Consider the following 12,962-nt stretch of genomic DNA (forward strand, 5'->3'; position numbering starts at 1 on the left):
ACAAATATGGAAAAATGGTTATTTATGCTTTTCCAAAATGGCAGTGTAAATCACAATACCATTGAATGAACACCATAAATTAAAAGTAGGTAGGGTAGAATATAAATGTATGAATATATACATAAGATTTCAATGTAAAACTTTGCAAATAGACTTTGCAATTACTTCTCAATAAAATCTTGGGAAAACACAGCTCAAAATGTGTTTGTAAATACCATTCCAATAATGAAACATAATATGATCTCCCAATAAGAATGTCCAAAAAGAGTAATATGCACTAATCATAGCATTATCATAAAATAGGCTGATTAAAGTAAAATTTTTGTCAAGTAAACATCATTAATACAATAAGTTCTTGTAAACAGAGTTTCATAAAAAAAATATGCCAAAAATCATCAATTCAATGGATAGCCTCAAGAAACCCTCCATCTCAAACCATGGCCATGGCTAAATTTGGAGCCGCCAAAATACACGTCTCTTAGTGTTGGCCATTGGGGAGCTCGTGTGGTGACCCTGGGTTTCTCAACAGAACTAAACCCTCTCAATCGCTCTACGCACCTCTTAACTAGCGGTAAACTCAGTGTTGACCACGCCGCCTCCCATTAGACCAGACCAGACCATGGGACCCCTACTACAATGTCGGACTAAAGTCTGTAGTCACCATCAAAACCACCGTGTCGAGAACATGAAGACCGTAGCCTACCACTTTTGTGGATATGTTTAAGACCTGTAGGTGCTCAAATAATACAATCCATGTATATTACATACAAGAGTCCTTTCCAGAACAAATATTCACACATAAGGAAAGAAATCCATTCCTACATTCCAATACATATTCGAGGAAAGAAGGTTTTGTAAATCCAAGTAATGCACTCTCGCAAGCATTGCATTGAATTCATTTAAGATCAAAATAACAATTTCATCAACCATAAATGATTTTCAAATTACATAATAATGATAGAAGATAAAATGATAAATTTTAAAAGCATGAAACTATCAACATCTTACACGGGATATGAATTATAATTCAAAGCCTTGAACAAAATAAAACATGTTATATATTATAGCATTTCAAATAAAATCAACAAGGAAATATAAAAACAGTTTCAAGGAACATGATAAAATACATTAAATAAAACAAAGTGGTAAATGGGAGTAGCTCCATCCTTCGTCAACAACATAAGTCCACTCAAGTTAAACCATAAAACTCCCTTTGTCAGACTCCAATTATAATGAAATAGCCCATAATTATTCTCACAAACTTGAAAAGATTAAACCAAAGGATTATAAGCAAGCTTCAACTTAACATTTTCTTATAAAATTCCATTCTCATCTTCTAATTCTATTAATCCCAACAAGATGCTCAATCTCTATTATATTACCAAATCAACTTCATCAAGGAAATCTTTAAATACACATCATGACTCACTAATCCCCACATCCCTTGTAATTAAAATCATTTATATAAATTCACTATAAGTATTGTCTCACCAAGATCTATAACTTCTTATATCAAAATACAATATTTAACATTTTCAAGGTTTAAATCGATAGATTCGTATAATAAACCTCAATATTAAATCACCTTAACATTATAGAATTTATATCAAATCAAGATTTAACTCCGGAACAAAAAATTGAAGAAAATGAGTTGGTACTACTATGATGCTACAGTACTTGCGGGATACATGCGGCCTGTGTGGTTGCCTGCATACACCCCAATTAATCCCCGATTTCACTATTTACTCCTCCAAATGATCTCAAAAGCTTTCATGGAGTATGTAACCCAATCATATGCATAAAGTTCTATGAAATTCCTCTTACTCAAATAATTGTAACTTGGCCAACTTTCTTTACTCAAACTGTTAAATTTAGTCATGAATTCTTTTGCATTTATTTCTATTAATTACTCATCAATTATTCTAAATCATACTTCCTCCAATGCAAGCGTACACATTTTCATCTTCTGCCATTATAAATCCATTGACAAAGTCACCAATAAGTTCCTCTATTTCCTTCACATATACATCCCAATAAACATAAGTCCCACAACTTCCCTACAATTCAAGTTTGGCAACATAAGCAAAGTATACAAGCTCAAAAACCCACATTTAGGCTTAAACCCGTTAGTATTATCCCACCATCATTAACCTTTTCAATGACTTAACCCTCTCCAAATTACACATCTCCATCATCTTCTTCTTTAATTTATACCATCATACATAATAACAATTCTTCAAACCACACCTCTACTTCACTAACATCTTATTTTATCATCATTTCTCACAATTAATTGATCATTGTCCACATTAAAATACTCAAGAGCATTTCATCAAACATCTTACATACAATGACTAACTTTCCACACATCACTTCCATCATAATACATGAATACAACCCATTTGCATAAGCCATTTTCAAGTATTTTTGTTCTACCCAAAATGGGAAAATCACCCCATTTAATATAGTAAATACATATAATCATCTTGACATAGATAACAACCAATCTAACTCCCAAAAACTTTAAATTTAAAAAAAAAATAAAGTTGACAACAAGTATAGAGTGTATTATACAAACAAAGTGAACTTATGGACAATAAATTAACAATGTGATAAAATATACATAACAAAACTTTTGATGTCAAATAAATCATTAATTAAATACAATCTTCCAATTAAACATGATATGGATTCCAGCAAGACAAAACCCAAGCTTAAACCATGATCATTCCAAAACCACAACAATTCAAGCAAATGAAGCAAATAAAAGCTTAAAAAGATAAATAAAGGTCCGGTTAGCCCACTCACCTTGCCTCCTCACCTCTTTCTCACTTCAATATTTCTAGGAAAACAAAAGAGAGCAGATGAAAACTAACTTAGGGTTAAGATCAACAAACCAAGCAAAGAAATAATTAAAACCTAAAGCAAATTAAAGGATTTGTTTACCTTTAATCGTTCGAATGACGGGAGAGGATGAATGGAGGAGAAGCTAGGGTTCTCAACTGAAGGATGAAGGTGAAATGGAAAGGAAAATATGATATTTTTAAACAAGCTCTCGGGTTGCTACAGTAATCTTGCTGCAGTACCAACTAAACTCTATAGTGACGGGCTGAAATGCTACAGTAATTGGCCACTTGAAGCTACAGTATCGGACTGGTTATAATAGGATGCTTATGTTGTCTTCAAGAATGACATGAGTGGATCCACCATAGATCCAATAACACAAGTATGGAATGACCTTATGAAAATAATATATATATATATATATTTCTTTAATTTAGGATAAATCATTTTAAATATTTTCAAATGCAATGGCACTTTTTGATATAAATTTTAAATACTCAATAGCTTTATTTTCCTTTATGTTTTGAAATTGAGTAATGTTAATTATTGTGTATTAATGTAGGTGAAGCCTCAAGCAAAGATGTATACGCAAACTCCGGTAACACACTATGATTTTGTATGGAAAATATAGAGCTATGGGAAATTATTCTATAAATGCTTTAGAGCTGATAAAGAGTTCAAGTTCCATTGCTTCAGAGGATTTTACTGATTCCACCTATAACATTGATCGCCAATTTTCATTCTAAAATACACCTCATTTTGTAGATGATGATATGGACATGATGCCATCTCCACCATCTGAGCATGTTTATCCTTCTTCACATGGCAATAGTGGTGGCAACAAGAAGCCTAACAAATCTATTGACAAAGAGAAAGAGATTGTTGAGAAAAAAATGAAGGATGCAATAGAGAAAGTGGAGGATGCAATTAAGATATCTTGACAGCTCATTGCGGAGAACATAAGGACTTCTAGTGAGATCATTGCATACATAGCTCCAATATCTCCATTGGAAACATATAAAATTTTATTGGATTTAGGATTTTAGCCACCATTGCTCCATAATATTTACACTGAGCTCATAATGAATGTGGACTTATTAAATGCAATACTTGGCTTTCCAATGGAACACCGAAAGGATTTTATTTTAACTGGACCTCTCAGTGATCTTAATAACTAAAATATGTGATGGTTCTAGGTAGGGATTTGTTTAAAAAATTAGTATCATCATCTACTGTTAATATATTGTGTTTCATGCTCTTAATGTTTTTTTTTATTATGTAGGTATTGTCATGATCATTCAGTATGCAGTCTATTTGGTATTTTGGATATGTATGGTCATGGAGAGTGGATGAATCTTCAACTGTAAAAGTATATGCTTTGCAAATATATCTATAGTATTTTGGACATACATAGTCATGATATGCTTAGGATTTTGTACATTATGTTGATGTCTTTGTTGAGTTGGAATTGTATGTGATGATGTTTTTTATGAGTTGCTTTCTCAAAATATTGATAACATTTATTTATGTTGCTTCTACGTTTCTATATTGATAACAAACTTTGTTTTCTTCAATGTGTACATTCTTAGAATGTGCATGTATCCATATTTCAAATTGTGTGTGCAGGTTCCTAGCATGTTGACAACAAATTCATTTATTATTTTTTTAATGTAAAGATAAGAATTTTTAATGAAGATAATCATTTTTTTTTTCAAATGATGGAACCATGTTTTAAATTAAAAATAAAAAAAAGCCTCCAAATATATAATAATGGTCATAAAATAAAATTAATTTTTTTTAAAAAAACAAAGCACCTGTATAAATGAACGGATTAATAATAATAAACATAATATTAATAAATTCTGTATACAAAAACAAAAATGGTAAAAGTAAAAAAAAAACAACGTTGTGGTTTTCCATTTTTACAAAATAAGAGCACAATTTTTTTTTTTTGTTATATTATGATATGTGGTTTCTCATATTTGCAAAAAGAGGAAAAACCGTCAATGGGTCAACTTTTTTCAATTTTGACAGGGCAAAATCGTCCATTCATGTAAAAAACCGTAATAAACATGATTTTATTTGATAATGATCTTTTTTTGCAAATTATAAGTCATACAATAGACTCGTCCTTATTTTGCAAAAACTCAAAAAAATCACAAGAGTTTTTAACTTTTTCCCCAATATAAATATTAAAAAATGTAAGATTTATTATAATTTATTTTATATAAAAAAGATAAATTGGTCAATATGCATTACATTCCTCCACACTTCTCTTTCCAACCCAACAAAACACAAATTATCCCTTCTCACCTTTCAACTAAGGCAAAAATGATATTTTTTTTTTCAAATCCTCAATTAAGCCAAAAATGATTTTTTTTTTTCAAATCCTCCCTCCTCTCTCTCTCTCTCACCTCCCCTTTGAACCAAACAAATGATCAGTGAATTTTTGACAAAAAACGAAGAGTCATGTTATCATCCGCACACCTATCAACCAAACGTAAATATTCAGGCTTTAAGCGGCCCATCAGATTCTCGATTCTGTTGAAGGTAGAGGAATTACTACCCCCTTCCAATTCCAACGAAGTACTTTGATAGAGTTGATGGTCATCATTTATTTGTATTTTGTATTTGAAATTGTTAATGAAAACCCACATGCTTGTCTATTCCTTGTTTTATTAAATTCTAGATAGAGAGAGAGAGAAAGATAGAGAGAGAGAGAGAGAGAGAGAGAGAGAGAGAGAGAGAGAGAGGGGCGATGAGTGTCCGTCGCCGCCGCCGGCGAATCCCTCGCTTAGGAACCGCTGGATTCATTGACGAGATGGTAAAAGGGATGAAAGGCTAGAGAAATCGGCCACCATTCCCTGCTCCTCTACAAGCAGGATCTCCGAATGCCGACGATCTCATCAGATGGATTTCGAGCACCCTCTGAACCACCACCTCTTGGAAGATAGCCATGCACAAAAATGGTATCTGTCGATCACTCACTCCTGACGCAATCTCCGCCGTGATCAAAGCTGAGAACCAGGTTCTTGATCCCAGTTTCCTCTATAAATTCTTTGAATGATCCTGTTCCAAATGCTTATCCCCTCCAAGTATCTATTCTTTCTCCATTCTCGCTATTTGTCTCAGCGATTCTGACAAGACCATCTCAGTAACGGCCGTCTTAACTCACATGATTGACAGCTACCCATCGCCCTCATTCATCCTCGGTTGCATCACTAATCTCTTCGAACAATGCGAGAAATCCATGCCTGAGGTCTTTGATGCTCTCATAGATGCTTACATGGAGAAGGGAATACCGGAAAGCACTGCCGAATGTGTTTTATTGATGAAAGGCAGCACCTTTATGTCACGCCCCAGCCCCACAGCCGGGCCTGCTGACAGATCGGTTGCATCCAGTGGGACTGGGCCACACTGGGTGCAAGGCCTCAGATTTGACCTGGTCAGAGTCAACCCTAACAAGCAAAAAATATGAACAGTAATGCAGAAGCACAAATAGGATACTGAAAACTAAAATAATACAAGTATGGGCTTTAGCAGCCCTATAGAATACAGAGACAACCGACAATTCGCAAATCACAAGTACAGTCAGATTACAAGTCTTAGTCACACAGAAAAGTTCATTACAGAGTTACTGACAAAAGTAGAAAATACGACTCCTAGACACCCGATCCTAGACCTGATCTTCTCTTGCAAGAACAGAATTCACAGTGTATGAGCCACAAGGGCCCAGTTGGATCGCATAAACAACAGATAAAGCAAATATTGCAGAATAATAGATCATAATTCATATAGAATGCAAAAATACGCAAAATACATAAATAATCCAAAAATATGAAAAAACACACAGAAACAGTCATGTACATCTCCTTGGCTAATAACAAATCAACAAAGACGAGGTCGGATTATCGATCGTGAAGTCGAATGCAAATGCAGATGTAATATCAACACTGTAGCCGGATTTTCGACCGCAGATCGCGGGGGTAGCGCTACTACGTAAAAACATGTGCACATGGCTAACACTTACTCCTCCTAGCTGGGTGAGCCAGGAATGGAGATGTACTAAAACCGCAGGAATACAAAATACAGACAGAGGAAATACTGAATAAATAATGAAAATAAATAAATAACGTCAACTTACCAAATAATTCAATAAATAAATACCAACCACCAGAAAATACGGAATTATACGAGTGCGAGAGCCTACCTGGCTCCGAGCTACAGAGTCGGGTTCACCAAGTCCAGCGAACTAGGGCTCGCTACAAGATCTAACCAACAAAAGCTGTACTTAGAATTAAGTCTTGGGCCGGGCCTAGTTACAACTAAAGCCCCGGAGGAAGAATTTACAATCATTGCATGATAAGTCAAGCACAGTCATATACCTATGTATAAAAATGACAACCTGATATTCAAGGTTCAAAGATGGCAATTAAAATTCTAACTATCATTAAATATAACTGAATATATATATACTTATACAAATTCACATAAGTATAGGATAAGCGTAAAACACGATAACTATGCTTCTAGAAGCCACTTCAAGTTTACAGAACCTATAGTAGTATATAATTAAATGATGATTAAGGCATCAGGTTATCATGTAAACTTGGAAGCCACTCAAGTTTACACCATGGCCGGTTTCACTATGAATATATTTAAGCAAATAGAATATTTTAGAAAGAATGTTTACAGGTTTAACTTTCTACAAGCACTAAATATCATTAAAGATAAACAAAGGACATCATTATGTATGATTAAGCTAACACAAATTTAATCAACCCCAAGTTTAGACAATGAGGATTTCAAACAAACTAATACATAAGGTTACCTTAACCACAAATTAAATACATAACAAAATAATAAGCTATCATGCCAAGATTACAAGACGTCATGCTTAGACCAAAGTGTGAATAATATTAACAACCAAAACATAATGGTTGCATACTCAAAGTTTCCAAGTTTACAAGCATGAAAGCTTTTATCTAAATAATTAAGCAAGGATCAAAGGTTAACAAACAAGGTTTACTCCCACTCAAAAGGTTCTCATTGCTAACTCAAGGTTTTAGGTGACACATGAATAGAAACTCGAAAATTGACTAAGTTGACAAGCTTAACACAAGCTCAGGCTTACAATCTACTCACAATTAAAAGTTTCAAAGCTAACAAAGCAATAGAACAGTCATGCTTTAACAAAATAAAATCATCACAAAGATTAAGGTCTCATGCACTTCCATTTACACATACAATATATATATACATATATACTCACAAAGCAAGATCATCAAATGTGAAACTCTCTAAAGGTAAGCATACTGACAGAACAGATCAACCAAGCTGGACATAAATAGACATCAGATAGGCTTCAAGGATGCATGAAACCAAGGTTTAAGCTTACAAGTATTCTAGCCAAGATAAATATACATCTAAACCAAAGAATAAGGTGAATGCCTCATCAAGACATGGAAACAACACAACAAACCCACAAGAGCAGTAACTACCAAGCTTAGAAGAAAGATCTAACAATAAGTGTAATACCCTGAACCTTTGGATAATTACTGGAAAAATATATTTAGGGTATTACTACAGTTGCAGTAAGATTTTTCTACAGAGTAATCTTGTTGAGAAACCCCAAGTGGAAAGAATAAGGACCTAAGTGTAAAACTTTTTAAAAGATTTTGGGTTAAAGAATAAATGAAAAGGGTGGACATGAAATGTTTATGGAAACCGAGGACTGAAAGGTAAGATGGAAGGGATCTTTTAAAAAATGTTGTGTTATAACCTGGGGACCGTTGGGTAATTTGAAAGGACCTTTTTGAGAATACTATTTCATAATTCAGGGATCATTGGTGAGTTTTTTTCAGGGACTGTTTTGTAAGAAAATATATTTGGAGGGATTGAAAGTGAATTTCGGCTGAAAAATGTAATTTAGAGGAAAAATCTAGGGTTTGAGAAATTGTTCATCTTCTTCTCCATCTTTGTGCTACTAAAGAACCCTGAGAAGGAAAAATAAAATAAAAAAATGAAGAAATGAGGAGAAAAAAATGGGAGATTTGAGGTGGGGATGGGAGATCACGGAGGGAGTTTCATGGGAGGGATGGTTTTAGTTGGTAAGAGCTTTTTCTTGGTGTATTTTTGATGAATGAGTGTATGTATGCATGTATATATGTGTATTTGATGGATATGATGAAGATAATGATGGATTTGAGTAGGAAAAAAACATGTTTAATGGTTATAGATGATTGTTGCTTCAATTTGTGTTGAAAAAAATCATTGTATTTGATGATGAATCTAGCTTGAATGAAGGATGAGATTTTTCGGTTTTCATCGTAGCACCATTCTTGTAGCACCGAGATTAGGGTTTGGTTTGATTAATTAAGTTGATGATGATGATGATTAAGGTGTTAATGATGATGGTTAGATTGGAATTGGTTGAGTTAGCCAAGTTGGTTTGGTTGGATCAAACCAAGTTAGAATTGATTTGATTGAGTTGGGTTTGGATGAGAATTGAAGTGTTTGGGTTTAATTGAATTAATCTGGTATGGGTTTGATCAAATCAAGTTGAGTGTGGTTGGACTTGAATGGTTTGGTTGAATTAAATTAGTTGAAGTTGATTTGGGTTTGGTTTGGATGTTGGGCTAAGGGTTTTGGGCTGAACCAAGTTGGTTCAACGGAATTTGTATAAGAATTGAGTTGGTTCAAGGCTGGTTCAGTGAATTTGAGTTTGGTTCAATGGAATTGAGGTTGGTTCAGAATGGTCTAGCCCAAATTGAATTGGCTTAATTGTAATTGGAGACCAATTTGGTTATACAAGGTCAGGTTTGAACCGATTGGAGTGAGTGGGCCAATAGATAGTCTATTATTGTTCTTGTATTTTTCTTTTTTTGTTTAAATGTGGTATTTATTTTTTTATTATATTATTCTCATTAGGGTGTTATTCGGGAGCTAGGAGAGTTAGCGCGCCTAGGAAGGAACCCAAGAACACCAGGTGAGTTGGTAGTGGCTATTATTTTAAATAATTGATTAATTATTATTATTTTGAAATAATTGTTTAATGGCTAGTATTTTGGAAATAAATGTTTAAGTATTTCATTTTATCATGTTTGATTCCATATATAGTTGAAATATACGTATATTTGTTTGCCATTGATGTTCATGATAACCGTATTGATACATTCGTTTTGTATAATTATACGTATTTGTGAATAGTAAAAATACATGTATATGTGATTTAATTATTCAATTCTTGTATTTATCTTTGATGGGTATATATGCTTTGATTTGGAGTGATTTGCGAAACCATGTGAGCATATTAAAGATGTTTTATCGGCATTATTAGTAGAATTGGTTTTCATTCCTGGTATAGGAATGGTATCGTGGATCTGGGCTTTACTGGCATTATGCGTTGTTATACTTTTGGCATTGGCTTTGTGGAAAATAATGGTTATTTCCGTGATGTGAATACTTGTCCTGGAAAAGGATCCTGTGTTATGATTTATACAGATGGTATTATTGCTGTATTTACTTGATGGTTTTGATGGTGACGGGCTAAGGCCCGACTACTGCAGTAGTGGGTCCCCACGGGCCAGCCTTTAGAGGTGGCGTGGTGGACTCGGGTGTTGATTACTACGAGGGCCGCTTCGGGTGGGAGTGTAGAGCCCACGATCGGATATTCATCGGGTAGCCGGGTCACCGACCGGTGAACCGATGGGTCAACGTTAAGGACGTGAGTTCCTTGACGGCTCTGAACCTAGCCGCGGCCACGGCGAGGGTTTAGAGAGTTTTCTAGACCATGTTATGCTGGGTGAGTGTTGGGTATTGCTTTATTTTGAATTTGAGATTTATGTTATATTTTTGAATTGTGATGAGACCAGACTCTCACAAAATTTGTGTTTTCTGAGAAAATCAAATTGATGTTGAATTTATGTTTCAAGAGTTCTTTTAAAGATTGTATTTTTGCTAGAATTCGGTATTTTGGAAAAGTTGGAAAAAAATTATTTGAGAAGTTGGTATTTATATACTTTTATATATCTTTGTATTTAAATATTTGAAATTATTAAGCCACTACTGACCAACTGAATGTCTTTGTGAGGCTGCGGGAGGCGGGGACCCTAGATTGCACTGATCGACTATAGAGCTAGTCGGGGTTGAGTCCATGACGTGCATGGGTCCCCACTTTTCTTTATTTCTTGTCATTGGTGTTGTGATCTTGTAGCGGTTGTACATGAAATTTGAGTTATTGTATTCATAATATTTATGTATTTGAACACTGTAGTTGGTGTAAAAAGTCGTAAAATGTGATTTGTAAGTCGATTTTTGTTTAAAAGCGGGGGTGTCGACTTCGATTAAAAAGGAATTTTTAACTGATGGGTGCCACATTTACCTCGGTAGAAGGGGTGGGTGTGACATCTTTTTGGTATCGATCTGTAGGGTTGAGATATCCGGTTTGGTAGAGATCGCGGGTTGTGATCGAGCCTGAGTTTAGAAGTCGTGTACTAGACTTAAAGGTTTAGTAGTGATTAGACAGAAAGTTAAGGGCCCGATAGAAGTATTTAGAGTCTCAATCGGGTTAAAAACCTAAGTTGCATATTGGGATTGAGGGGATGATAGTAGGTTCGACATTTTGAGACAAAGAGTGAGTAGTGTCTTTGTAATCGGGATCATGGGTTTGAGATATTTGTGGAATTGTTTTTATCAAAATGAGTTGACTTGAAGATGCCAAAAAGTGTGTTTGGCATGTTGTTTGTTGAGTCGATATATAGTGATTTGCGATGTGATTATTTACTATTAAGCATATTTGTAGCAGAGAAAGCAGATCTTGGAACGATAAATGAAATTCGGTGATATCAGATTGATGTATGCTAAGAAATTTGAGGAGCGAAATTTTTCTTAGAGGGAAGGATTAGTAATACCTGAACCTTTGGATAATTCTTGGAAAAAAATATATTTAGGGGTATTACTACCGATTTGCGAGTAAGATTTTCTACTGAATGTCTTGTTGAAAACCCAGTGGAAAGAATAAGGACCTAAGTGTAAAACTTTTAAAAAGATTTTTGGGTTAAAGAATAAATGAAAAGGGTGGACATGAAATGTTTATGGAAGCGAGGGACTGAAAAGGTAAGATGGAAGGGATCTTTTTAAAAATGTTGTGTTATAACCTGGGGACCGATTGGGTAATTTGAAAAGGACCTTTTGAGAATACTATTTCATAATTCAGGGATCATTGGTGAGTTTTTCAGGGACTGTTTTGTAAGAAAATATATTTGGAGGGATTGAAAGTGAATTTCGGCTGAAAATGTAATTTAGAGGAAAAATCTAGGGGTTTGAGAAATTGTTCATCTTCTTCTCCATCTTTGCTCTCTGATAACCCGAGAAGGAAAATAAAATAAAAATGAAGAAATGAGGAGAAAAATGGGAGATTTGAGGTGGGGGATGGGAGATCGCCGGAGGGAGCTCCATGGGAGGGATAGTTTTAGTTGGTAAGAGCTTTTCTTGGTGTATTTTTGATGAATGAGTGTATGTATGCATGTATATATGTGTATTTGATGGATATGATGAAGATAATGATGGATTTGAGTGGGAAAAAAACATGTTTAATGGTTATAGATGATTGTTCTTCGATTTGTGTTGAAAAATCATTGTATTTGTGATGAATCTAAAAGCTTGAATGAAGGATGAGATTTTTCGGTTTTCTCTGTAGCAATTCTGTAGCTCGAGATTAGGGTTTAGTTTGATTAATTAAGTTGATGATGATGATGATTAAGGTGTTAATGATGATGGTTAGATTGGAATTGGTTGAGTTAGCCAAGTTGGTTTGGTTGGATCAAACCAAGTTAGAATTGATTTGATTGAGTTGGGTTTTGGATGAGAATTGAAGTGTTTGGGTTTTAATTGAATTAATCTGGTATGGGTTTGATCAAATCAAGTTGAGTGTGGTTGGACTTGAATGGTTTGGTTGAATTAAATTAGTTGAAGTTGATTTGGGTTTGGTTTGGATGTTGGGCTAAGGGTTTTGGGCCGAACCAAGTTGGTTCAACAGAATTTGTATAAGAATTGAGTTGGTTAAAGGTGGTTCGAGTGAATTTGAGTTTGGTTCGATGGAATTGAGGTTGGTTCGA

At 34.5% G+C, this 12,962-nt stretch overlaps 1 long non-coding RNA gene across 1 annotated transcript; it reads right to left on the reverse strand.

Annotated features, from left to right (window-relative positions):
* Positions 1–343: 343 nt before the first annotated feature.
* On the reverse strand, positions 344–3,001 carry LOC120282569. The gene is made up of 3 exons (XR_005542990.1): positions 2,947–3,001; positions 2,809–2,842; positions 344–727 (listed from the first exon to the last, which is right to left on the reverse strand). It is a non-coding gene; the product is annotated as an uncharacterized LOC120282569 (long non-coding RNA).
* Between the last annotated feature and the right edge of the window lie 9,961 nt (positions 3,002–12,962).

Source organism: Dioscorea cayenensis, chromosome 18, assembly GCF_009730915.1.
Source record: "Dioscorea cayenensis subsp. rotundata cultivar TDr96_F1 chromosome 18, TDr96_F1_v2_PseudoChromosome.rev07_lg8_w22 25.fasta, whole genome shotgun sequence".
Taxonomy (NCBI): Eukaryota; Viridiplantae; Streptophyta; class Magnoliopsida; order Dioscoreales; family Dioscoreaceae; genus Dioscorea; species Dioscorea cayenensis.